This window comes from Prionailurus bengalensis, chromosome B2 (genome assembly GCF_016509475.1).
Source record: "Prionailurus bengalensis isolate Pbe53 chromosome B2, Fcat_Pben_1.1_paternal_pri, whole genome shotgun sequence".
In the NCBI taxonomy this organism is placed as follows: domain Eukaryota; kingdom Metazoa; phylum Chordata; class Mammalia; order Carnivora; family Felidae; genus Prionailurus; species Prionailurus bengalensis.
The window spans coordinates 80,809,236-80,834,141 of NC_057349.1; the positions used below are offsets into that span (position 1 = coordinate 80,809,236).

At 43.3% G+C, this 24,906-nt stretch overlaps 1 protein-coding gene and 1 long non-coding RNA gene across 2 annotated transcripts in view; one reads left to right on the top strand and one right to left on the bottom strand.

The window, feature by feature from the left end:
• Nucleotides 1-7,859, bottom strand: part of BACH2 (BTB domain and CNC homolog 2) — a 354,231-nt gene extending 346,372 nt beyond the window's left edge. Inside the window, exon 1 of the mRNA XM_043591946.1 lies at nt 7,361-7,859. The gene's annotated coding sequence lies outside the window, so the exon portion shown is untranslated. The remainder of the gene's footprint in view (nt 1-7,360) is intronic.
• A 6,038-nt stretch (nt 7,860-13,897) lies between these two features.
• The window catches only part of LOC122489769, a 123,249-nt gene continuing 112,240 nt past the window's right edge, over nt 13,898-24,906 (top strand). Inside the window, exon 1 of the long non-coding RNA XR_006298991.1 lies at nt 13,898-14,664. This is a non-coding gene — a long non-coding RNA (uncharacterized LOC122489769). The remainder of the gene's footprint in view (nt 14,665-24,906) is intronic.

The following is a 24,906-nucleotide window of genomic DNA, read 5'->3' on the forward strand; positions in this document are numbered from 1 at the left end:
CACCACTTCTGCTCTCTGATCCCCAGTGGACACTTAGACCTGAGGAATGAAATTATTAGAAAGTGAATCATACGAAAGACAAAAGATGTATTCATTAAAGTTCACTGACACATGATTTTTTCAATTTTATCGTTCAGATTGACATCAACAAAATATCCAATATTTCAGAGTGAGTTGGCCTATATTTCTACTTCTGAGAACTGCTAGAGAGCAAAAATGAAAAGCGGGGGACGGGGGGCAGAATAGCATGGCAGTTAAGAGAACAGGCTGTAGCATCAGATACCTAGTTTCCAATCCCAGCTCTACCTCTCGTTAGCTGGTTGACATCTGTGCCTCAGCTTCTAATGATCACACCCAGCTCTGGGTTGTTATAAGGATTAAATGAGTTAATATGAATAACACACATAGGAAGCTCCCAACACAGGCTAGCTATCATCCAAAGAAAAAGAGTTTTAGCATACGGTACAGTAGTTTGTTTTAAATAGATACCGTCAAAACTCCCAAATTGTGCTAAGAATGGTCCAAATAATCCTTCCTGGGCTGCAGAGGCTAGAAACCTTCTTGCTTTGGGGTAGGCAGGGGGTTCATACAGAAGCTGGGCTCACATTTTCATTGAAGATCTTTGCCTAGGTCAGACACTTACCAGCCAACTGGGAGGAATGTCTGTGTAACTTCTAATCATTTAAATGTTGTCAAAATGACCCTAAATATGTTCAAAATAAAAACGCTAACTTGCATTGTTTTCCAACTATGGAAATGAACAGTATTCTTGGCGATTAATTCTGTTTTTATCAGGTTCTAAAGACACAGGTAAATAAATCAATTCTGGACTCTGTATACAGGAATCATTATTTGCCAAAATGGCCCCAAGGGTTATATCATGGTTTATGCAATACTCCAAAGGGCCAAAGATAGTAGTGAATTAATAGGATTAGGAGGCTAGGAAGAAATGACAAGCTCCAAATTTCAGATGGGCTCGGATAGGCAACTCATTCCATAATTCCTCAGGAAGGGCTTCCCCAACTGCCTAGCCTGGTCACATTCCCCCATTACACCCCCCTGGAATGGAATACCTTTCCTTTACAGAACATGCAGTGGGTGATCTGTTACTACCTAATTAATGTCATCTCTATGGCATTCTTCACTAGGGCAGGGACCAGAACTGGATCTGTGACCCCTTACCGCTTTCCACCAAGAGCACTATGATCACCTAACACCACGCCTGCCACATAAGAGATGTTCAGTAGATGTTTATTTATGGAATGAATGAGGCATCTATCCCTAAAGAACGGCACTTCTGAACACCTGGCCCATTTTGTTGCAACCCCAAGGTTCTAATACAGAATGGGAAGGAAATTAAAACTGCCACTAATGTGTGGATACTGGGATACTAAGGAAACTTCTAGTCTAAGCCTTCTGGGTCAGACTCATGAAAAGTCCTGAGGAAACTCCTGAAGCATCTGCAGAAAATGACAGGGGAGAGAGAAGAACAGTGCAAGACTGGAATTGGAGGACCTGGAAGTTCAAATAGATTTCTTCTGAAACTAACCTGGAGTTTGTGACACGCTAGCTGCAGACACAGGAACAAACGAAAACAATTACGAGAAGAATAGGAGGATTGGACAGTGGAGGATTTAAATGCTTGGGGAAGGAGAAGATGAAAGCAGACACAAAGACAAGAGGGAGCTAGCAACCGAGTGCCAGTTCTCAGGGGCATCAGCGGTGTGTCCTACAGCCTTCAGGAGATGAACAAAAAAGTCAGGGAGGAAATGACCCATCTCAGAACCAAAGGACAATTTATTATCAGGCTAAGGAACAAAAGAGAAGTTAACCAGGGGAATATGCTGGAGAAATGATGATTATGAAGTCACTGGGGAAGACTGAGAGACATCTTGGCTGTAATTCCAATGACTAGAATGAACGAGTACATACGTGAAATGCTTTCAGATTGGGGAGATTTATTATTTTGGAAAAGATAGCTCAAGGAAAAACAAAGGCAAAAATCCTGCCTGATTTGTGAGGTAGTGCCACTGGTATGGCAAGGTTCAATTTCCATATTCTTTAGAAAAGAAATGGTCCTTGAAAAGGACAGAGTGGTGATTCTAAGGATACTTCCAGCTTTAGGGAGGCTAAGCAGCATGCTGATGGTAAGATTAGGTTTCAGGTTTAGGTAGACTAACATTTTAAATTAATAAGAAAGAAAAAAAAGGGGGCGGGGGAGAAAAGGAAAAGGAAAAACCCTGAACTGACAAAGAAAACTACTTGGCTATGAAATGTTGTTCCAAGCCAAAAAATAAAAAAAGGATATTCTGGGCAACCTTTCTAAATTTACAAAATGTTTAGTTCACAGCAGGTTTCACTTTGGACTTGAACAATCTGTAAATATTTACATAAAATTTAAAGATGGGCCAGGAGTAGGTCACACACTCTCACTGACAAAACAGGAGCGATTTTCTATGATTCCCAGGGTCTTGGTGCTGCTTTGCGTAATGTAGCTCTAGCTGTGCCAGAAGTTTATGCCCTTTTCCCCCAAAACGCAAATTTTTACAACCAGCCTTGGCTTCTGATCCTCCAGTGCCTCTGCTAGGGTCCTATGTCACTGGAACTTCTGTAACATCCAGTTAGTAAGAGAGGAACAGGAAGGTAGATGCAGTGTCTGCTGTATAAATGCAGATTTTGGCAAATATGTTGCATCTGGTACTGTTCTATGTTCCTTGTCCATGAGAGTAGGAGCCATGTCCTCTGTTTAATATGGTTCCTGTGCACACCTAGTCATTGACTCAGGGCTAGACTGTACATACAGGATGGGGAATAACCTTTAGACAGTCCAGAAAACACATACAGCATTCAGGTGAAATTCTTTACAACATAAAATGAGAAAATTCCTCTTCTGCAGAATGGGCACAATGCCTACTTCCCAAGGTTGCTTTGAGGAGTCATCGAGGCAAGTACAGAGAAAGTAGTTAACACTGTTCCTGGCACATATTGAGCCTTCAATAAATCACAACTATTACTTTAGTGGGTGTTCTCAAATGTCAAATTCTCATGTAGGTCCTCAGGCATTTAATAGCCAAGTTACCCCATCTGGTCAATAACACCTAAGAAGATGACAGGTTATTCAAAAGGAATGGATTATTTACCTTCAGAGGATTGCCATGGCACCCATGATATTAAGTATGTGGCTCTTCATGTTGCATTCTCCATCAGAAAGAAAGTTATCAATCCCTGAGTGGGATTCAGTTTTGATTTCAAGTTTTGTTTTTCTTATATCTTTCAATTTTCTGGATAGCTACAGACATTTACTTGGTGGAGACTCATAAATCATCTACTATGTGCCAGGCCTTTAGAAAATAGCCAAATACAGCAATATTAAACAATAAGAAGTTATAGCCCATTCAGTGGCAGAAGAAAGGTTACCTAAAAGAAAGGCAGAAGAAAGGCCAGCTCTAGCTATTGCATACATCCTCATCCAGCATTTAAACAATTTTTGAGGGGCGCCTGGGTGGCTCAGTCGGTTGAGTGACTGACTTCGGTTCAGGTCATGATCTCGTGGTCTGTGAGTTCGAGCCCCACATCAAGTTCTGTGCTGACAGCTCAGAGCCTGGACCCTGCTTGGGATTCTGTGTCTCCCTTTCTCTCTGCTCCTCCCCCACTCAAGCTCTCTCTCTCTCTCTCTCTCAAAAATGAATAAACGTAAAAAAAAATTAAAAATGTTTTTTGAACTAGTATTTTAAATTTAGAGCTTCCACACAAAAATGTAGATATCCTGCTTCTCTTGGATAAACCAGGCGACATGGTAACACAAAGCCAGTATCCCCACCTATTCCTGTGTGGCAACAGTCAACAAGAAGATAAGACAAAGTAGTGGTTGCCCTTCCCTACTATGCCCCCCTCCTCACCAGGAGAGTGAAAAATGAAAATGAAGGGCCCCGAATTCAAGAATTATTAACAATTTCAAGATGATTAACAACAGATGATTCAACCAAGTGTGAGATCCTTCTGAGCAGGGGGGGAAGGGTACAACAGAGCACACACATGCCCACGAAGCTGGTCTTGCACCACACCCCCTCAGCAAAACAGGAAGGGTATTTATTTCTCTATGTAATTCTGTGATTCATTCAGTAATGAAGCCAGCATTAACAACAAGCCAGCTACCATACCCCCCCCCCTCCCAAACCTGAGGCTCAAAAAGTAGGGGAGTGAAGCCCAGCACACTGAGCTAGAGAGCCTCTAGGATCTCTCTCCACCCTTGTTAAGGCTGGATCCATACCAGAGATACTAAGCGTGAGTTAATCCAAATAAAATTAAACTGCTCCCAACGATATAGATTGGCCTGAGCCCTATTGTTGGCATCACAGGAGCCCCGATCAACCATTCTGAGGAACAGCTCACGAGCGCTAATGAGTAAGTCCCGTTGGCTGTGCAGACAGTGGGCCCAGAAGTGAAGGGCCGGCCTAGGAGAGATTTGAACATGAACCTGACCATCTGGCTCTCCATGACTCACTTTGATCACAAAATGAATTGCAACAAATTGAAGAGCACATGGCTAGAGTTAATTGTCTCATCTGTAATCTGAACCCACTTTTAAGCAGTTGTTATTACCGTCTATCAGGTGGAAACGTTTCCTAACATCACTGCAAAGTGCATTTCCTGATGAACTGTAATGGATCATTAAATTCCATATCTGAATAACAATACTTTGCACTTATGCAGTGCCTTTCATCCAGGGATTTCAAGGCAGTTTGCAAATAATTAAGCCCCTCATACAGCAGCCAGAGGTGAGTGACTGGAAAGAACTTGCCTGAAGATACTGAGTCAAAGGCATGATTCAATAGAAAGGGAATAAATGGCTTCCTCCCAGGCATTAGCAATACTGAAAAGTGAACTGGGGTGGGGTGGGGGTGGGGGGGTTGTTCTGATGACCCCCCTCCCTTTCTGCCTAACCCCCTCTTCTCTATGGCAGATCCTCACATGCAACCTACAAGGAACAGAAAAATAACTAACAAGGGTATTTATAATTTAGCTATGAGTTCAGACACACACATGCATGAAGAGAATGTTTTCCCATATAATCCTGGCATATACAAAATGAACTGACATTTCAATCCACCTGCAGAAGCAACAGATACCAGAGGAATTAACTCAACACACTTATGATTACCAAATGTCAAACCCAAAGCCTTCCAAAATGCAAAATGAAAATATTGCCCTGCACAAATTAGAGTGTGTTCTAACAAAAGTACTTTTTATTCCATGGTTGTGTATTCCATTTTGGGGACCCCCCCCCCACTTTGAATGACATTCAAGTTTCAGGAACAGCAAATAGGACAGAATTGGGCAATCAATGCATTCTCTAAACCAGAACACTAAAAGGGAAAAACATTTCAGTCACCACAACTTTTGTGGTGAAATTATAAACTCCTGAAAAACTGAATTTATAATGGAAATGCTGACAGACCTTTCACTGGAGCAGTCTGAGTGCAACACTGTAATTTAGCAATCTCTCTTACAGACTAAAGACTAATTCTAACAAGATGTCATTTTGACTCACGTTTATTACTACCTGCAAGAATGAAAAATGCCATTTACTCGGGAGCTGCCAGAGAACCAGGGTGGGGCAATCTCACATTTTAAGCAAGACGCCCGCTGCCTTACCAAAATAGCCCTCTCCACGGAAAGAGTGGCAGCCTTTCACGCTCAGCTTCTTTCATGTCAGCCAGAGCCTTCGCAGCTCGACATGCCTTTCCTACATGTTACATTTTAATGATCTGAGAAAACCGTTATCGGAGTTAACATCTCTAATTTTACTCTAAACAGACAAAAGCAAAATATCTCATTAGGCATCATCTCCGCCAAGGTTCCCACTAGGCAGAAGAGGATTTTTATCTAAAGTAATTACCCTTTTTAGTTAAACACACGCAACAGATGAAATTTACACACAGTGCGACTACAGCACTAGACAGCAAAGGTGGAAACCAAGGAACGCCGCGTCTCGCTACCCGCGGATCCGCGGGGAGTCTGCGGCGCAGTAGGGGGTGGGGCGCCCTCGTCCCTCCCATTTCTCGGGGGCCACGGATCGCAGCGACCACGGTCACCGGGCGCGAGAGCTGCGAGACGCGCCTTCTCCGGCCACAGACAAAACCATCGGGACAGCGCCCACACTGGAACTTCCCCCAAGTTGTTAAACTCGCCTACACGCGAGAAGGTGCTGAGGATTCTCCGCACGTCCACAACCCCCGAAGCCAGGGGTGAGCGGCCCCTTTCACGTGCATACACTCGGCCCTGCCCGCTTCCTCCCACGGTTCGAGTTCCTGCAAATTCTCGGCCAGATCGAAGTGGACGAGATGCTCACTCGAGTCCCCTCTCGCGGGCAACTGGGGTAGTCCATGAGCGCCGCCCGCCGCCCTCTCCAACGCCACTGGGCTCCTAAGCACCCACCCGTGAGAGGAGTACGAAGCGATCACAGGGAGACTCGGCATGGGGAGGTGGGGAGGTGTCCCCTGGATAAACTCCTCTCTTAGGTGAAGCTTGGAAACTGAAGTGTGGGGAGGAAAAAGAGGGTGTGTGTGCGTTGCACTTTGATTTCATGTAGAATCTTGGGGAGGGGGAGGTATAAGGTTTCTGTCTCTGAAGGCACGAGCCCCTCGGTTCAAGCTCCCAGGGACGCATTCCCGTAACGCGGTCACTGGATAGGAGGGATTCCACCTAGCGCGCTTCCCTTGGTCTGCGCTGCGAGTCTCCCAGCTTGCCTCTTCCCGGGACCCTAAACTTGGGCTTTGATGCCGCGCCAGTCGCGGAGGTCTCAGCTACCCAGCGGCGACTGACAGCTGAGCACGAAGGCGCGGTGGCCGCAGTCCCCGCGGAGCAGCCCCAGGCGCGGACGCCGCCGGCAACTAGGAGGCCGCCGGGCCTGGCGCGGGGATCGCGGGCTGGGGGCCGAGAGCAGGGCCGTGGGTCTGACAGCTGCTCCGGCTTGCGCGGACGCGCGCCTCCCTCCAGCCCGCCCTCCCCACGCCTGACTTATTACCCTCTGCTCCTCCTCCCCCTGCTGTTCCAAAACACCCGTCGACGCGAGCAAAATACAATGCCGCCTCGCCTGCCGTAAACAGCCTGGCGAGAGAGCTCACATTCGCCGCGCCGCGTCCGCCGGCTCGGCTCCCACCCCCTTCCCGTTCCTAGAAAATGCCATAAAAGCGGGCAGGGCGCTCGACGGGCGGCTGCGCGCCGGGCGGCCGGGCTCCCTTCCCGCGTCGCTTCCCCACGCCTCCCCGCCTGCCCCGCGCACCCGCTCCCTCCCCCCGTTAACTTGCCCCGCCGCCCCACCCGGTGCCGGGCCCGGGACCCAGGGCCGGGGACTCACCTCGCCAGAGAACTTTGCGTCCTTTTTCGCCTCCTCTTCCCAGTGTCTTCCCAGCCTGCAGCCCCCTCCCGGGAGCTGGCGCGGTGGGCGGTTCGGGGGTCACCGAAAGCTCTCGGAGAAGACGCGCATCACATGGCAGCTCGTTCCCAGCCCCCCGAGTGTACCGGGTAGGGGGAGGGGAAGGGTCGAGGGGAGGCCGGAGAGAAAGCAAGAGCCCGGCGGCCGCGGGAACAGGCAGGCGGGGTGGAGAGGGCGGCGGCGGGCGCTCACGTTAGCGCTGCTGCGACCGCAGCCCGGGTGTGCACGGTCGCTGCTGCTGCTGCTGCTGAGGCGGCGGCGGCTCGGCGCTGTTTGCTCCGCGCCGCGCGGCTCGCGCTCTCCCCGGAACGCCCACACTCTCAATCGCTACATTGTTGACATTCGGCGCTGACGTCACCCGCTCCCCATTCACAATAACTTTACGGGAGCCGGGCAGCGCACCTCCCCGGCCGCTGGGGCGCCGTACGCCTGGCGACTAGCGTAAGCCGCTCCGCGAATGGCGCTCCGGGGGCTAGGGTGGGGGGCGAGGGGCGGGGGCGGGCGCGCGCGCTCGGCCCGCTCGCGGGAGGGGGCGCGCCTCAGCCGCCGCTGCACTCCCCGCTTTGTGCAGCCGCGCGGTGGGGAGAGCCCCGTGCTCCCGGCCGGACTGAGCGCCTGGCCGGGTCCGGCCTTGTTCGAGACTCGCAAAGGCCTTGAAAGGCAAGGGTTGGGGGCTTGTGGGGGGGAGGGGAGTGGTGAAGGCTGGTATGGCACGTGGGGAGGGGTGCAGAGCCCAGGGCCCTGCCCCCAGGAAGAGGAGCCAGACGTCGAGACCTGGGATTCCTGGGTTGTCTAGCGTTTCCCAGGAGGGGAGGGAAAAGATGTTCCACGGGCCCCCACCAAGCTAACCTGGCCCCCTCATGAGTGGGGGTGGGGCGAGGAAGAGTAGTTTCCGACCCAACAGCGATTGAATCCTTCACCCGAAGGCCTGGGCCCGTCCCACTGAGCGAGTCTATAGCCCCCACGACTTGGTTTTGGAAGGGGCGAGAGCAATTGCTAAGTGTAAATGGAAAGCCTCGCTTTCAGCTTCAGCCCCAACTCCTCCTGGGTTCCAGCCTGTCCCCTGCCTCTTACTCTGGAGGCTGCCAGGGTGTTGCTGCTGTACTTTAAGGCCATCGTGTGGCTGCCCTGTCAGAAGAAAGCTTGATGGTGGTGAGGATTTTACAGAAAGTAATTAGGACTTAGAGTGAACGAACATTTGCAATAAAAGAAGGTTGTGTTAGTGCAGTGCTGGTGCCTGCAACTTTACCCCTGCCAAGGCCAAGAAATTCTGCCACGTTTCCCCGAACACCTATAACTTGGCCCCCTTGTGTACAGGCAGTATTCCATATTATTACATGTGGTGCTGATTTTTAATGAATATTATAAAACTTTGGCTCGCTCTACTGAGAGAAGGATCATAAATCCCCCCCTGTAAAATGGGCACTGGCATATGCTGAGGAAGCAGTGAAGCATTGCCCTGGGAGTCTTGTGATACCAGCCAAAGTGTTACTCTGAACCACCTTCGATTGAGGGCAGAGTTTTAAAAGGCCCTCATTTTGACCGTCTGTGTGGAAAGCTAAGAGATGGACCAAAGGAAGCTCAAAAGGCCAGGCTAATTTTTCTAACAGCATTGCAAAGCCTCTCATGTAGGTCTAGAACCACACGGGGAGTTTTTCTCTGCCAGCCTTTATGGTTTTCAGACGAAGAGAAGCCTAAGAGCTAGGAGCAGTTCTCAGTCTCCTGACTTTGGGTCTGGTGCCTCTTTTGATAAAACACCCTGCTTCTTGAGGTCCCTACCTGGCCTTCTGGCAAGGACAGAAAATACTGAGCTCTGATCTGCCCTGGCAGGGCCAGTCCTTAGTCTTGTGGATGATGATGTTTCTGCATTCCTCATTCCTGTAAGTGTATGAGTGTCAATGCGATAACTTTGTGCATTTTAATAGCACCAGGAAATTTTTTTCTAGAGCCAGGCTTGAGAAGATCCTTGTGAAGGTCATGCAAATTCATTTCTTTTCAAGCAGGCCATGGCTGCCGGCTGTGATGTGGAGGAGGGGAGGAGAGGGATGTTGCTGGAAGTTGATCTTGCCACCTTGCTTCTGGTCCCAGAGGGTACAACAAAGGCTATTAGGTCATTTCAATTAGTCTACCTGCCAAAGACTCACACTGGAGTTTTCTTAGTTAGAAATTCTCATGTATGAGATAGGACAGCAATTCAAGATGAAAAAAACCAAATGAAACTGTGATAGGTTGTATTACCTAGTCATTCAAAATGATTAAATTCAAACTAGTTGACCTCTATAGTCATGTCCAGTACCGAAATCATGTGCCTCTGTGGCAATGAATAAGACAAAACCATTGCCTTGGAGGCGCTTGAAGCCTAGTAAGGAGTTAGTTATTTCCTTTTGAATAGTTAGAAGTAGGTTACTTGAATTAAAGCCTATGAAACATATTCAGAATTGTACGAAATTAGTACTGGACACTCTTTTAACAGTACTCCCTCAGAGATTAGTCCATGGACGGCTTTAGCACCCTTATAGTGAATGTTTGCTGCCATTCCGTGAGTTTATGGTTCTGTTCTGGACGCTTCAGGCATTTACAATGTGAAACAGATGCAGGTTTTTCCTTCTGTATATTCATGATAGTAACTGGAATAGAGGTCAATTTATTTCCCATGTATGCAACATTCAACCTTTTCTGATACACTTTTTTTTCTGTATAATTACATGTGTGCACTGATCCAGAATATGGACTTCATCTGTGATACATTTCTAAGCAGGATATGATTTCCAGGGATAATAGCTTTGTACCATATTATTGAAGTCAGTGAACATTATTTCTGTAAATCTCCCTGATTTTATAAAATAAGATAGGAAAAATTATTCAGGAAACAAACAAAAAAAATGAGCAAAGACATACATGAAGAAAGAATTGAGCACTTCACAAGTTTTTCATTTTCTTGCTCTCCAGCACCCTATTAGAGGATCTGATGGTGCTGAGAAGATATAACGGTTTTCTTTAGGCAGAACAGTAGGCAGATTTTTAAATGTGGTACCTTGAATAAGATATAGCAGTACAAAATTAATGTCCAGTGGGAGAGAACAGAGTAAGATGTTTAGAGGGGGAGAATGCCAAAGCCAGGAGGAACAAATGTGGTGAAAGAAGTTCTGTTGAGAAGAAACTGAGTTCTACTTGTTGGGCAAATTCCTGAGAATTATGACTAAGGTTTATTATTTCAAAGTCAGATGTTTCAAAGTGTATCTAACCCATAAAACTTCAGCACAGCTGAAACACTGCACAGATGACACTTGTGAGAACTGGTGAAATTTGAATAGCTTTGGTAATCTGTTCAACAATTTTTGAGCCACCTATTTTGTGGCGGGCACTGTTCTACAAGCTGAGAAGTTGAATTCTCATTCTAGTGGTGAGATGGGGATGGGAGAGGGAGACAGACAATGAGCCTCTGTGTGTGTGTGTGTGTGTGTGTGTGTGTGTGTGTGTGTGTATGATATATAATATGCAAATATATAACTATATGCAATAATATAGTCAGTATTATATAATATCAAATTATGTTATAATATCTGGGGGTGAAGAGTGTTGTGAGAGCAAATAGAGTAGGTAAAGGAGTTCAGGAGTGGTGGTTGGGTCAAGGAAGGCATTCCTGATGAGGGGACATTTGAGCAGAGATATAAATGAAGTGAGGGGGCAAGCTCTGAAGCATTCTTGGGGAAAAGCTTTTCAGATATGGAGAAGAGCAAATGGAAGGGCCCTGAGGTTGAGTGGACTTGGCATCCTCCGGGGATAGCAAAGAGGCCAGGAATGCCTGATACAGAGGAATAGGAAGGAAAATAGCAGGAGATGATGCCAGAGGGATAGCCAGCAGGGTTATAGTTTGGTAAAATGAGAAGACATTTTTAGGGGTTTCTGCAGAGAAAGGACATGACTGGCCTCAACTCCTAAAAGATCATTCTGTTTGTAAAGTAGAAGGGGAGGACAAGTGTGGAAGCAGAGACTACGAGGAAGCTATTGAGATGGGCTAAGAGAAAGGTGATGTTAATTTGGACTACAGTGGTAACTGTAAATGGGATTCTAGATATATTCAGAGTAAGCCAAACAGGACTTATTGATGATTCAATTGTGGGATGGGAGAGGAAGAGGACTCAAAGAAAATTCTGGATTTGGGCATGAACACCTGGTTAATGGAGACTCATTTAGTGAGATAGGAAAATCTATAGGGGGAACAGGTATGGAGGGAAAGCTCAAGTGTTTGGGTTTGGATTTAGTACATTAAAAACATTTTTTTAATGTTTGTATTTATTTTGGGGAGAGAAAAAGAGACAGAGCATGAGCAGGAGATGGGCAGAGAGAGAGGGAGACACAAAATCTGAAGCAGGCTCCAGGCTCTGAGCTATCAGCAGAGAGTGCAATGTGGGGCTTGAACTCATGAACCATGAGATCATGACCTGAGCCAAAGTTGGATGCTTCACTGACTGAGCCACCCAGGCACCCCTGGATTTAGTACATTTTAGGTACTCATCAGACATCTATGTGGAAAAGTTGAGTAGGCAATAAGACATGAGAGCCTAGCCTTCAGGAGAGAGGTCTGGACTAGAGATAGAAATCTGTGTATCATCAGCGTCGAGAATCTGGGAACGTGGGTGGAGAAGAGAAGAGGTCTAAGAATTAAGACCTGGGGCACTCCCAACATTTAGAGATCAGTGAATGAAGATGAAGAAGATCTGGCCGATGTGACTGAGAAACAGCAGCCAATGAGGGAAAGGAGAGAGAAATAGAGCCAAATGAAAGACAATGTTTTGAGAATGAGGGAGTAATCAGTTATGCCAATGCTGCTGATGGGTCAAATAAGATGAGAACCTATCATTGACTTTTCAACTTGGTACCCTGGAGGGTATTGGTGTCTTTGACAGAGGGGAGTGCTGGGGACTACCCTTGTCTGGAGTGGATTGGAGAGAGAGTGCAAGGAGAGGAAGTAGAGGCAGTGGATATGGACCACACTCCTTGGAGGAGCTAGACTGGGAAAGTAAAGATGGGGAAATGGGTACCGCCTATGGGAGAGACAAGAGAGCTCATTGGAGGGAATAATCCAGGCAAGAGGGGAAACAGTTAATGCACAGAGAGAGGGGATAACTTCTAGAGGGAAGTTCTTGAGTCGGGTAGGGCCCGTTCATTACTATCAATAGGAGAGAAGGCAGCTCAGATAGGGGTGTGTGGGGAGGCTGGACTCTGGTGGTGGGCTATCCCTGTCTGAGTGATTCTGTCCTTGATTCTGAGTGGACTCAGAAGCCAGATGATCAACTAATGGTGGAAGAGGGAAAAGTGTGGAAGGGGAGGAAGGAGGAGAGGGGTGGTCAAGTGCAAGGCAATACAGCAGGATTGCTGGGCAGCACAGAGGAAGTTTGAGGGCCACCACGGGAATATAGACATACCACTGTCAGGAAGAGTTCTTTCTCATTGTACAAAATCTCATACAAATTTTGAAAAATAATTAGTGTATTCCAAACTAGAAATCACTGTAATTTTCCAGAGTAAGATCACGCAAAAATTTTACTCTAGTTACCATGAAAATTTGGCTGGCAGCCTTTTTTCTTTGTAACCCACCCATCCCTCTTATTTGTCCCATCTTTATCTCCCCCAAAGATCACCTCAGTTCCTAAGAAGGACTTTGGAAATAGTCCCTAAGAGGAAAGGATGTTCTTACATCATTATCTATAGTGACTAGCCCAAGATCTGCTTCTACAATAAAGAGTTGAGGCAACTACTATCTAAAAATTTAAGTGACATAAAGCAATTCTTTAACATGCATATCTGTTGTGCTGATGAGAGATGAAAAATTGGAAAACATTGTATTCTATCCTCAAGGAACTTAAAAAAGTCTAGACAAGTAGTCGAAACTGATATAAATTAAACAATTGACTATATGATGATTTTATAGTTAATTTTATTATTTAATGTATTACTTATTAATAATACTTAAAATTATTTACAGAGAAATTTTCTTTATGGCATTTATACTAATGAAAAAAAATACAGAAAGATTTTTTAATAAATGATAGCAAAAACAAAATAGAGAATTTTAAATGCCTTACAGCAGAGAATTGGCTAAATAATTTGTGGTTCATATATAAAATGGAGTACCACAGATTCATCAAAAATTATGTTGAAAAAGGATGTATATTGGCATTTTAGTGTTTTGTTAGTACATTTTAAAAACAACTTGCAAAACATTATGATTCCAGAAGTGGAAAAACTAAGCCTGAATAGAAAAAAGTCTGGAAGGATATACATAGTGTTAAAGTGGTTTTCTCAAGATGAAGAGCTTATGAGTGGTTTTTCTTTGTGCCTAACTGGTTTTTAAAAACTTTTTCTCTTAATATAAATGTATTAGTTCTCTAATAAAGAAAGCCAATAAAAGTTATAAAATTCAAGACATGTGTAATTAAATTCTAATAAGAACTTAAGTGTTGTAGGTGTTAAGAGGGGAAAAAAAATTTATGAGGGCTTGAGCAGCCAGGAAAGGTTTCACAGAGAAGGTGGAATTTGAGTTGAATGTCAAGGCTAGGAAGGATCAGAGAGGAGAAAATGTGGTGGGCCATCCAACACAACTTTGCTCAAAGAAACTTGAAGAAATTTTGCTGTAGACAGAAGTAATCTGACAATTTTAGAATTACTGTGAAAAGAAAGTCTTGATGATTTTATTCTAACAAAAATGAAGTTGAAATTGAATTGTTTTTCTCATCCCACCTAATGATTTTTTGAGGGGCACAGAATTGAGTTCACTAGCTCTATAGCAATTTCCTCCTACAATATATGACCCTACTTACCATTTCTAATCTATTTAAAAAAACCCACCTGTTTATGTGATAGAATTACACAAGGGCATCCAACCTGAACACTGGTAACAGTCCTGTCCCCACGGGTATGCATCAGGCACAGTGCCTCTGTGAGTGGCAGAGACTGGGGCCTCATCTGTCTCTTCTTTTTCCCAAGATGCTTCCTACATAGATCTCCCACTGCACCATACACTGAGAAGCTCAGTTCACTGTGTTTCAGGTGGTAGGTGTGTGTGGAAACCCAATGACTCATGCTTAGACTTGATTCAGGCCTTTGGTGATCTTGCAGACGGATGAAAACATGGAGGCGTGCTGTGTTCCAGTTTCACTTCATCACCCTCTGGATTTACAGCTCTGCCCAGTTCTGTCGTCATTGCAGGCAAGATCCTCTTGGTAGGTTTCCTCCATCCTCAATTTTCTGAAGCTGAAAAGAGCTGTGTCAGGGAGGGGGGTTGGTATATAATGTGTCTCAGGATTTGTGCAGGGCCATGATTCAGAGAAAAGGACCTGTGGTCCCAGATTTGATGACCAATTCATGCTACCCAAAGCGGGTGCTGAATCGGAATGCTTATTAATTTATTATAACCACTAGTGGGTTATTTGCGGGGTAGCATACTTCATTCTGGAGAGAGCTAAATGAACACCAATTTTTTTTTCTCTCAAAGTTTTCTTTTTCAAATTCAGTGATAGATTAAATGTGTATCTTCATTTATGATCTCACCTCTGCTGCTTACTGCCTCACCTGTGGGCTCATTTCAATCACGGAAGAAGCATTTGAAAAGTAACTTGTCTTGAATTTCAAACTTTTGGAAAAGTTGCCAGAGTAATACACAGAACTCCCATATCACCCTCACCCAGATACCCCAATTGTTAATATTTTAACACATTTGTGTTCTCTCTTTCTTCTGTCTATATATATTACTTACACCATCATCATTATTCTTATTCTGAATATTTAAAAGAAAGTTTTCAACAGGATGTTCATCAACCCCTGAATGCTTCAGAACATATTTTCAAAAGGTAGCGACACTGTCCTACATAATCACAATATAGCAACCAAATCAGGAAGTTAGCATTGATCAGAGACCCAATTCAAATCTCACCAACAGTCCCAACAATATCTCTGTTTGCTTTCTGGCCCGAGATCTCGTTCAGAATCACAGGTGACACTTAGTTGTCATATCTCTTCAGTCTCCTTCCACATGGGGCAGCTCCCTGCAGATGTCTCCTCAGCTCCCAGCCTCACCACTGGCTTCAGGGGAAGGGAAAAAAAGCAGGAAAGGAAACATGACAATCTCTCTCTTGACTGTTACTTGATTCAAAGTGTTGGTGCTAAATTTATTGAGGATTCATTAAGGATTTTGTGCAATCTTTGTAAGTTATGTCTCCAAAAAGGGGGGAGGGCAGAAATAGCCAGGCAAAAACAAGCGCTTGTACTTAGTCAATAGTTAATAAAAAGCATCCCAAGTAAATGAAGATCCCTCACCTCACAAGGACTTTGCATATACTGTTTTCTTTGCCTCTTTTCTTCCCCAGAAAATTGTATCTTACTCACCTTGCTCTCCACTAAGTGAAGCTTCCCTCACCACTCCCCAGGTCAGATCCACTTTAAATGAACCTTGGGCCTAAATCTTTTGCAGCATTCATAACAATTATATTCCCTGCTCCTTTTTAAATTTATTTTAAAAACTATAGTATAATACACACCGCATACAATTTACCATCGTAACCATTTTTTAGGTCTGCAGTTCAGTAGTGTTAAGTATGTTCTCATTGTTGTGCAGCCCATCTCCAGAACCCTTTTCATCTTGTAAAATGGAAACTCTAGACCCATTGCACAGTGGCTCCCCAATCTCCCTTACTTTCAGCTTCTGGCAGTCACTCTTCTACTTTCTGTCTCTATGAATTTGACTATTCTAGGTACCAGTTTTTCCACATCCTTACCAACACTTATTTTTGTTTCTGTGTTTTGATAGTAGCCATCCTGATGGGTGTGAGGTGGTAACTCATTGCGGTTTTGATTTGCATTTCCCTAATGATTACTGATGCTGAGCACTTTTTTCACGTACTTGTTGGCATTTGTATATCTTTTTTTGGAGAAATGTCTATTCAAGTCCTTTGCCCACTTTTTTTGATCAGGTTATTTGGGGTTTTTTGTTGTTGTTGTTGTTGAGTTGTAGTTCTTTATATATTCTGGATGTTAACCCCTTATCATATACATGATTTGCAAATATTTTCTCCCATTCTGTACGTTTTTCTTTTTCACTCTGTTGATTATGTCCTTTGGTGCACAAAAGTTTTAAATTTTAATGTAGTCCAATGTATCTATTTTTTAAAAACTTTTGTTACTTGTGCTGCTAGTGTCATATCCAGGATATCATTGCCAAATCCAATGTCAAGGAGCTTTCCTCTGTTTTCTGCTAAGAGATTTGTAGTTCTACCCCTCATGTTTAGGTCTTTAATCAATTTTGAATTAATTTTTATATATGGTGTAAGGTAAGCATTCAACATCATTCTTTTGCACGTGGATATCCAGTTTTCCTTACTATTTATTAAAAAGACTGTTGTGTCCCCATTGACTTCTGTTGACATCCTTGTCAAAAATCTTTTGATCATATATAGAAGGGTTCATTTCTGGGCTCTCTATTTTATTCCACTGGTCTATATGTCTGTCTTCATGATAGTACAACATTGTTTCAATTACTGTAGCTCTGTAGTTACTTTTGAAATCAGGAAGTGTGAGACCTCCAACTTTGTTCTTCTTTCTCAAGATTGTTTTGGCTCTGCAGGGTTCCTTGAGATTCTGTATGAATTTTAGGATGGACTTTTCTATTTCTGCAAAAAATACCATTGGGTTTTTGATAGGAATTGAATTAAATCTGTAGATCAGTTTAAGTAGTATTGACACCTTAACAATATGAAGTCTTTCAATCCGTGAACATAGAATGCTTTGCCATTTATTTGTGTACTCTTTAATTTCAGCAACATTTTATAGTTTTCAAGTGTACAAGTCTTTGCCTCCTTGGCTAAGCTTATTTCTAAGTATTTTATTCTTTTGGTGATATTGTAAATAGAATTGTCTTCTTCATTTCCTTTTCGGATTGTTCATTTATTTTTTCTTTTTTGAGTGGAATGGTTTGTTCAATTTTTATCTCTTTTTCTGTGCTGGAAGCTTCAGAAATGTAGAAGCAGTGTCTGGTTTTGCCCACAGTTGTACCACAAGCCCTTTGTATAGCAGTAGTCACTAAGTACATGTTCAATAAGTACTTACTAAATTTTTCTAATAGTGTCAGGCTGATTCAGTAGATTGTTTGTTTTTATATGCGAATGAAGAATATACTGATGCTGAACCATTACTTTGACTGTCTTTTCAATCCTCCCTTTTAAAAAAAACCTAATAATTACTTAGTGCTTACCATATGCTAAGGGTCTTTTTATGTGTTGCTTTATTTCTCGTAGCAATTCAGTAAGGTAGGCATAGAGTCAGAATATACTTTGTTGAGAGTCTGAGTTCTGGAGCCAGACTTCCTTTGAATCTGATTCTGTCACTTGCAAGCTGTGTGACTTTAGACAAATTACGTCATCTCTCTGTGCCTCAGATTCCTATAATATGGGATTCCTGAAGTGCATACTTCTTTGGTTTGTTGTGCATATTAATTAAGATATTGTATGTCATTTGCTTAGCACATAGCTACATCATAGCAATCATTATCTCAACTTTGCAAATATAGGAACTGAGGTTTTAAAGAGGATAAGCTGCCCATGATCACACCTAGACAGTCTAGAATCCCTAATTACTTAAGCCCTGCACTAAAGTGCCTCTTATGTACACTGTTTTCCCCTATATCTGAGAATAGGCAGTAAGGAAAGTCATAAGTCCCTGAGGGATAAAATGTTTGAGGAATTTGCAAGAAATACAACCTCCCAGGATGCCAGATTAGGTGTGCCAGGAAGGCTCTTTTGTTCTTCAGAATTTCAGTTGGAACTCCTGGGGAGACTCAGGGTGTCCTGAAGGGAAATCTGACTCCAAAGATCAGAAGTCTTCACTCAGTAGATCAAGTTCTGTCTATGGACCTACAGTGCAACCAGCCAGATGGCCAGCATGGCTCAGGTGGACCCATAGAAGAGTGAGGAGGTCTTTAGGGAAGGGGAGGGAGACTATTCCATGAGTGAAGAGGAGACTGGAGTCTGGCTCATCTTCCCTGCGTGCACAGACCACTGTCATCACAGGCACACCACCCTCATCTTTGCCCTGTTCCCAGTGATTCCAAAGCTTTGGAGAAATGGAAGTGGTCTTGCCCTTCAAAAAAGACTGGGACCCTAGTCCCAGACCCCCAGGGGAAACAGTGATCATTACAATAGTCACATTCTCAGTAGATTTACACATCCATGGCTAATGTTTGTTGAACACTCACTCTTCTTAGTGCTTTACCCACAATATTTTAGTTTCTTCTTGGGTGACCAACTCATCCCAGTTTGCCCAGGACTTTCCCAGTTTCGGCACTGACAGTTAAACATCCTGGGAAGCCCTTCAGTCCTAGGCAAATCAAGAGGGGTGGCCACCCTGTTATATCTTCACAACCTCCCTGTGAGTGGGAGACTTGGTATAGAGGAGTGGAGCATTTTCCTAAAGACGTGTCCCCATCAAGTATCAGAGGCAGGATTTGAACTCATGAAGACTGACCGTAGGGCTTGTTCTCCTAACCAATATGCAATGCTGCCAAAACCAGTGAAAGCAGCCTCTGCCAGTAAATGCTTGGGTTTGGTCCAGATACCAAATGGATGGCAAATAGTACTGGCAGCTGTGGGGGAAATAGTAAATTGTGCAATATGAAATTTCCCAAAATTAAAAATGGAAACTCACAGTCTATTGCTGACAAAATGCCAAAGAATGCTTTCGAGACTCAACTGGCTCTTAGATTTGATGTCTCACTTTATTCTAATTTTGGTTGTGCCTTTTATTTTGGTGAGAGTGGGGAATAGGGACCAGATCAGCACTGTTGTTGGGTAGCTTTAAGGTGGGGAGGTGCAATATGAGACTGTCATTCTCTTTAAAGGGCTTCCTTATCCTCCACTTCATCTGTCACCCCTATGGAACATTGCCTGCCCACTTAGCTGCCACCTTATCTGCTAGTCTTCTTTTGCTTCTTTGCTTCTCCTTTTCTTCTACTTCCTATGCATTTCTTCTCTGCAGTATTTTTACCTCTTTTTCACCTCCCTCTCCCTCTCCCACCCCCAGGTAATACAACACACAGTCCACAGCACGTGGGTGGAAGTCATCCATGGTCAATCTAGATCCTTCCACTCCTGAGGTTACAAGCAACCTGGTACAGTTAGCTCCTGCTGTGGCCTCCTAAAGTCCTGTGTTCTAACTTCTGCTCCATAAGTTCCTATACAACTCATTTAACTTTGATGAACCTGTTTCTTCATTGATAAAACTACTCATAACTCCACTTGGGTAGTCACCCAAGATCCAATGAGGTGACAAGTATGACAGCAACCAACAAAGTGTCTTGAGCATTGAGAGTGCTTGGTTAAATATACTTCTCTCAGCTCTGGGACCCATAGGAAACTTGATTCAGACTGAAAGTGAGCAGCATGGCACATGCCAGCTGAAGAAGAGTGTGAACCAATTATCAGGACAGGCCCAAGGATAGGGAAGGAGGGGATACAGGACAAAAAAAAAAGAAAGGGCAAGAGTGCCAGTCACACATGCAAATGCCAACAATTTGGTGATTTCCTGGAAGTCAAAGAAATGTAGAGTTATTTCTACCTCGAATCTTTTAATTTTGTTGCTTAATTATATTTTTTTTCACTTGCAAGAAATAGAGACCTATTCAAGGCAATGCAAGAAAGGCATGGGGGAAGTTATTTTAAGAAACATATGGACTCAACTGAAAACTAGAATTTCAAAGCTGTCAATAGTCAGGGTCAGTCTCTCAAGGGCTGTGTGGTCTCTGCTTTCCTCTGAGAGTCTCTGCTCCTTTCTCCTCACTACTGACCAGCTTTCTTTGCCAACTCAGAAAATCCCAATGTCCCCCTCTGCCCTGCTAGCCAGAGTCTCCTTGAGTAATTTTTCCCTGGATTCATTGTGTTAATAGTTACCACTTGCCAAGTGGCAAAATCTCAACTCTGTCCCTTCTCAGGATATGTATGGGGAGGTGGCTTATTTAGTTTCTGTGTTCATCAGGGTTTTCCAGTGAAACTGAACCAATAGGATATATATGAGGAGATTTATTCTAGGAATTGACTCACATGGATATGGAAGCTGAGAAGTCCCACTATCTATTGTCTGCGAGTTGGAAAACTGGGAAAGCCAGTGGTATAATTCAGTTGGCATATGATGTTTGAGGGCAGGAGAAGATGGCTGCTCCAGCTCTGTGGAGAGAGAGCAAATTCCTCCTTCCTGCATGTTTCTGTTCTATCCAGGCCCTCTTCCAGAAATACCCTCATAGACATACCCAGAAATGATGTTTTACCAGTTACCTGGGCATCCCTCAGCCCAATTAAGTTGACACATAAAATTAACCATCACAGTTTCTTGGCTCTGCCCTCTGGATGCCACTTTAGCCTTCACTGAGGTTTTCCATTGGCATGCCCAAGCTTCTCCGCAGTGGAACTGACCAGCTCTGATCCCTATATATCATAGGATATCTACTCACTACTCACTACTCAGCACTTGTGTGCTGCTCTGTTCTAGGGAAATGCTTTCTCCTTCTAGTCTCCTCTGGTCTAGGCAATTTGGAGATGGGTGTTTACCATGGCAAATGATGCATCTATTTCAGTTGTATTATATATACCCCTCTGGAGGTAGATAGACCTTCCCTCCAGGGAAGGGAGATTGTGAAGGAGAGCCTCAGACTGTACCTAAAACCACTCTTCTCTCCCAATACAAGCTCTCATGTCTTCTTCCAGCCCACCCTACTGGATTCCTCCATTGGTTATGAGTTGTATGTTGTTTGTTTTTTTTTTTTCCATTAAGGGATTCTGAGGTTGCTCCCTGCAATACAGCCCCCATTATTCTCCTTCTCTCCTTCCTTGGCTGGTTAGACATGCTTAAACATGTGCAACTCCAGGAAAACTTGGGGATGTTGCCAGATGTTTATTGAAGGGTCCTTGCACATTCTGTGAACAGGCAGAGGATCTCTGAGGCCCCTGATACCTCACATACAAGCCTGTCTGAGTCTCAGCTTGGAGCCCAGCCAAGATACCCCCAAGGCTCATAACTTCCATTGCCTAACAGTTTCAGGAGTAAATGTTGCCCTTTTAAAGGTTCTGACTCTTCCTCATGACACCTTTATACACATCTTTTCAGTTTAAGCTCCTATTGCCTATTTTCTTATTTGCAGGGTCTTTCTTAGCTCAAATTTGTGAGAGAAGAAATCTGATTGACCTGATTTGTCTTTTTGCATAGGTTGATAGCCAGGCGACAGGCTTCCTTGGGTGGGCTAGGGACCTACCAAGTTGGGTGGGTGCTGGATGGAGAGAGGGGAAAGGTGTCACAAGGAACAAATCATAGTCACCAAGGCCTTCCCCTTCAGTGTGTAGATCCTTCTTTCTTTATAGATGCTATTGGTGGGTAAACACAGTAATCAATACCTCAAATGCATTCATATTTTAAAAATGAGCTGTTCTGTGAAATATCAACTTGAGACCCAACTCCCCCCAGCACACACAATAAAACTTTCAACCCTGGTGGGTTTTTTTTTCTTTTTCTTCTCAGGGTATGAAAAGTAATATAGAGGACAATAGTGTTTGGGGGACATCCTGTGTTATCATCTAAGTCTGTATTTTTTTTGTTGCATCGAGGACCCCCATATCGATTTAAGTGTCATAAAATTTCACACAGATAAGTAATGATTCACAGCTTCAGAAGAATACTGCTGAGTCCTTTTATGATGCCTTTTATAATGAGAATTCAGCTGCTGTTTTTAAAAATTTTATTTAAATCCAAGTTAGTTAACATCTAGTGTGATAATGGTTTCAGGAGTAGAATTTAGCGATTCATCACTTATATATAACACCCAGTGCTCATCCCAACAAGGATGTGCCCTCCCTAATGCCCATCACCCCATTAGCCCATTCCCCCACTCAACACCCCTCCAGCAACCCTCAGTTTGTTCTCTGTATTTAAGAGGCTCTTATGGTTTGACTCCCTCTCTGTTTTTATCTTATTTTCCCTTGTTCACCTGTTTCGTTTCTTAAATTCCACATATGAATGAAATCATATGGTACTTGTTTTTGTCTGACTTATTTCACTTAGCATACTACATTCTAGTTCCATCCACATTGTTGCAAATGGCAAGATTACATTCTTTTTGATTGCCAAGTAATATTTCATTATATATATGCCACATTATTTTTAACGTTTATTTTTTGAGAGACAGAGTGTGAATAGGGAAGGGGCAGAGAGAGAGGGAGTCACAGAATCCGAAGCAGGCTCCAGGCTCGGAGCTGTCAGCATATAGCCTGACATGGAGCTACAAGACCATGACCTGAGCCAAAGTCAGATGCGTAACCAACTGAGCCACCCAGGCACCCCTATACCACATCTTCTTTATCCATTCATCTGTCGATGGACATTTGGGCTCTTTCCATACTTTGGCTATTGTTGATAGTGCTGCTATAAACATGGGTTTATGTGTCCCTCCAAATCAGCATTTTTGTACTTTTGGATAAATACCTAGTTGTGCAATTGCTAGGTCATAGGGTAGCTCTATTTTTTAATTTTTTCATGAACCTCCATAATGTTTTCCAGAGTGGATGCACCAGTTTGCATTCCCATCAACAGTGCAAAACTCTTCCCTTTTCTCCACATCCTTGCCAACATCTGTTGTTTCCTGAGTTGTTGATTTTAGCCTTTCTGATAGGTGTGAGGTAGTATCTCATTGTGGTTTTGGTCTGTATTTCCCTGATGATGGGTGGTGTTGGGCATTTTTTCATATGTCTATTAGCTATCTGGATGTCTTTTTTGGAAAAGGGTCTGTTCATATCTTTTGCCAATTTCTTCACTGGATTATTTTTGGGGGGGGCAGGGTTTGAGTTTGATCAGTTCTTTATTTTGGATAGTAACCCTTTATCTGATATGTCATTTGCAATTATCTTCTTCCATTCTGTCAGTTGCCTTTTTAGTTTTGTTGATTGTTTCCTTTGCTATGCAGAAGCTTTTTATCTTGATGAGGTCCCAATAGTTCATTTTTGCTTTTGTTTCCCTTGCCTCTGGAGACATGTCTAGTAAGAATTTGCTGTGGCTGGGGTCAAATGTTTTCTCCTCCAGGATTTTGCTGGTTTCCTGTCTTACATTTATGTCTTTCATCCATTTTAAGTTTATTTTTGTGTATGTTATAAGAAAGTGGTCCAGGTTCATTCTTCTACATGTTGCTATCCAGTTTCCCCAACACCACTTGCTGAAGGGACTTTCTTTTCCCCATTAGATATTCTTTCCTACTTTGTCAGAGATTAGTTGGTCATACATTTGTAGGTCCATTTCTGGGTTCTCTATTCTGTTCCATTGATCTATGTGTCTGTTTTTGTGCCAGTACCATTCTGTCTTGATGATTACAGCTTTGTGTAATACAACTTGAAGTTCAGAATTGTGATGTCTCCAGCTTTGGTTTTCGTATTATAGCCAAACATTACTTGGCTATTCAGGGTCTTTCCTGGTTCCGTACAAATTTTAAGTTATTTGTTCTAGTTCTGCGAAGAATGCTGGTGTTATTTTGATAGAGATTGCACTGAATATGTAGATGGTAGATAGCTTTGGGTAATATCAACATTTTAACCATATTTGTTCTTCCAATCCATGAGCGTGGAATGTTTTTCTGTTTCTTTGTGTCTTCTTCAATCTCTTTCATAAGCTTTCTATAGTTTTCAGTGCACAGACATTTTGCCTCCTTGGTTAGGTTTATTCCTAGGTATTTTTATGGTTTTTGGTACAAGTGTAAATGGGATTGATTCCTTGATTTCTCTTTCTGCCACTTCATTATTGGTGTATAGAAATGCAACCAGTTTCTGTATATTGATTTTATATTCTGTGACTTTGCTTAATTCATGGGTCAGTTCTAGCAGTTTTTTGGTGGAGTCTTTTCAGTTTTCCATATAGAGTATCATGGCATCTGTGAAAAATGAAAGTTTGACTTCTCCTTGGCAATTTGGATGCCTTTTATTTCTTTTTGTTGTCTGATTGCGGAAGCTAGGATTTCCGGTACTATGTTGAACAACAGTGGTGAGAGTAGACATCCCTGATGTGTTCCTGACCTTACAGGGAAAGCTCTCATTTTTTTCCCCATTGAGGATGATATTAGCTGTGTGTCTTTCATATATGGCCTTAATGATGTTGAGGTATGTTCCTTCTAGCTCTATTTTCTTGAGGGTATATTTTATCAAGAAAGGATGCTGTATTTTGTCAAATGCTTTCTGCATTTATTGAGAGGATCATGTGGTTCTTATCCTTTCTTTTATTAATGTGATGTATCACGTTGATTGATTTGCAGATATCTTTTCAACACTAACTAAATCTCATTAACATTATCTCCATCATGTTAATAGGAAAAACAGGTCTGCAGAACAGTGACATTTTATGATTAAAAACACACTTATTTAAATGGTTGAATTGCCTCCATTTGAATATTGTCC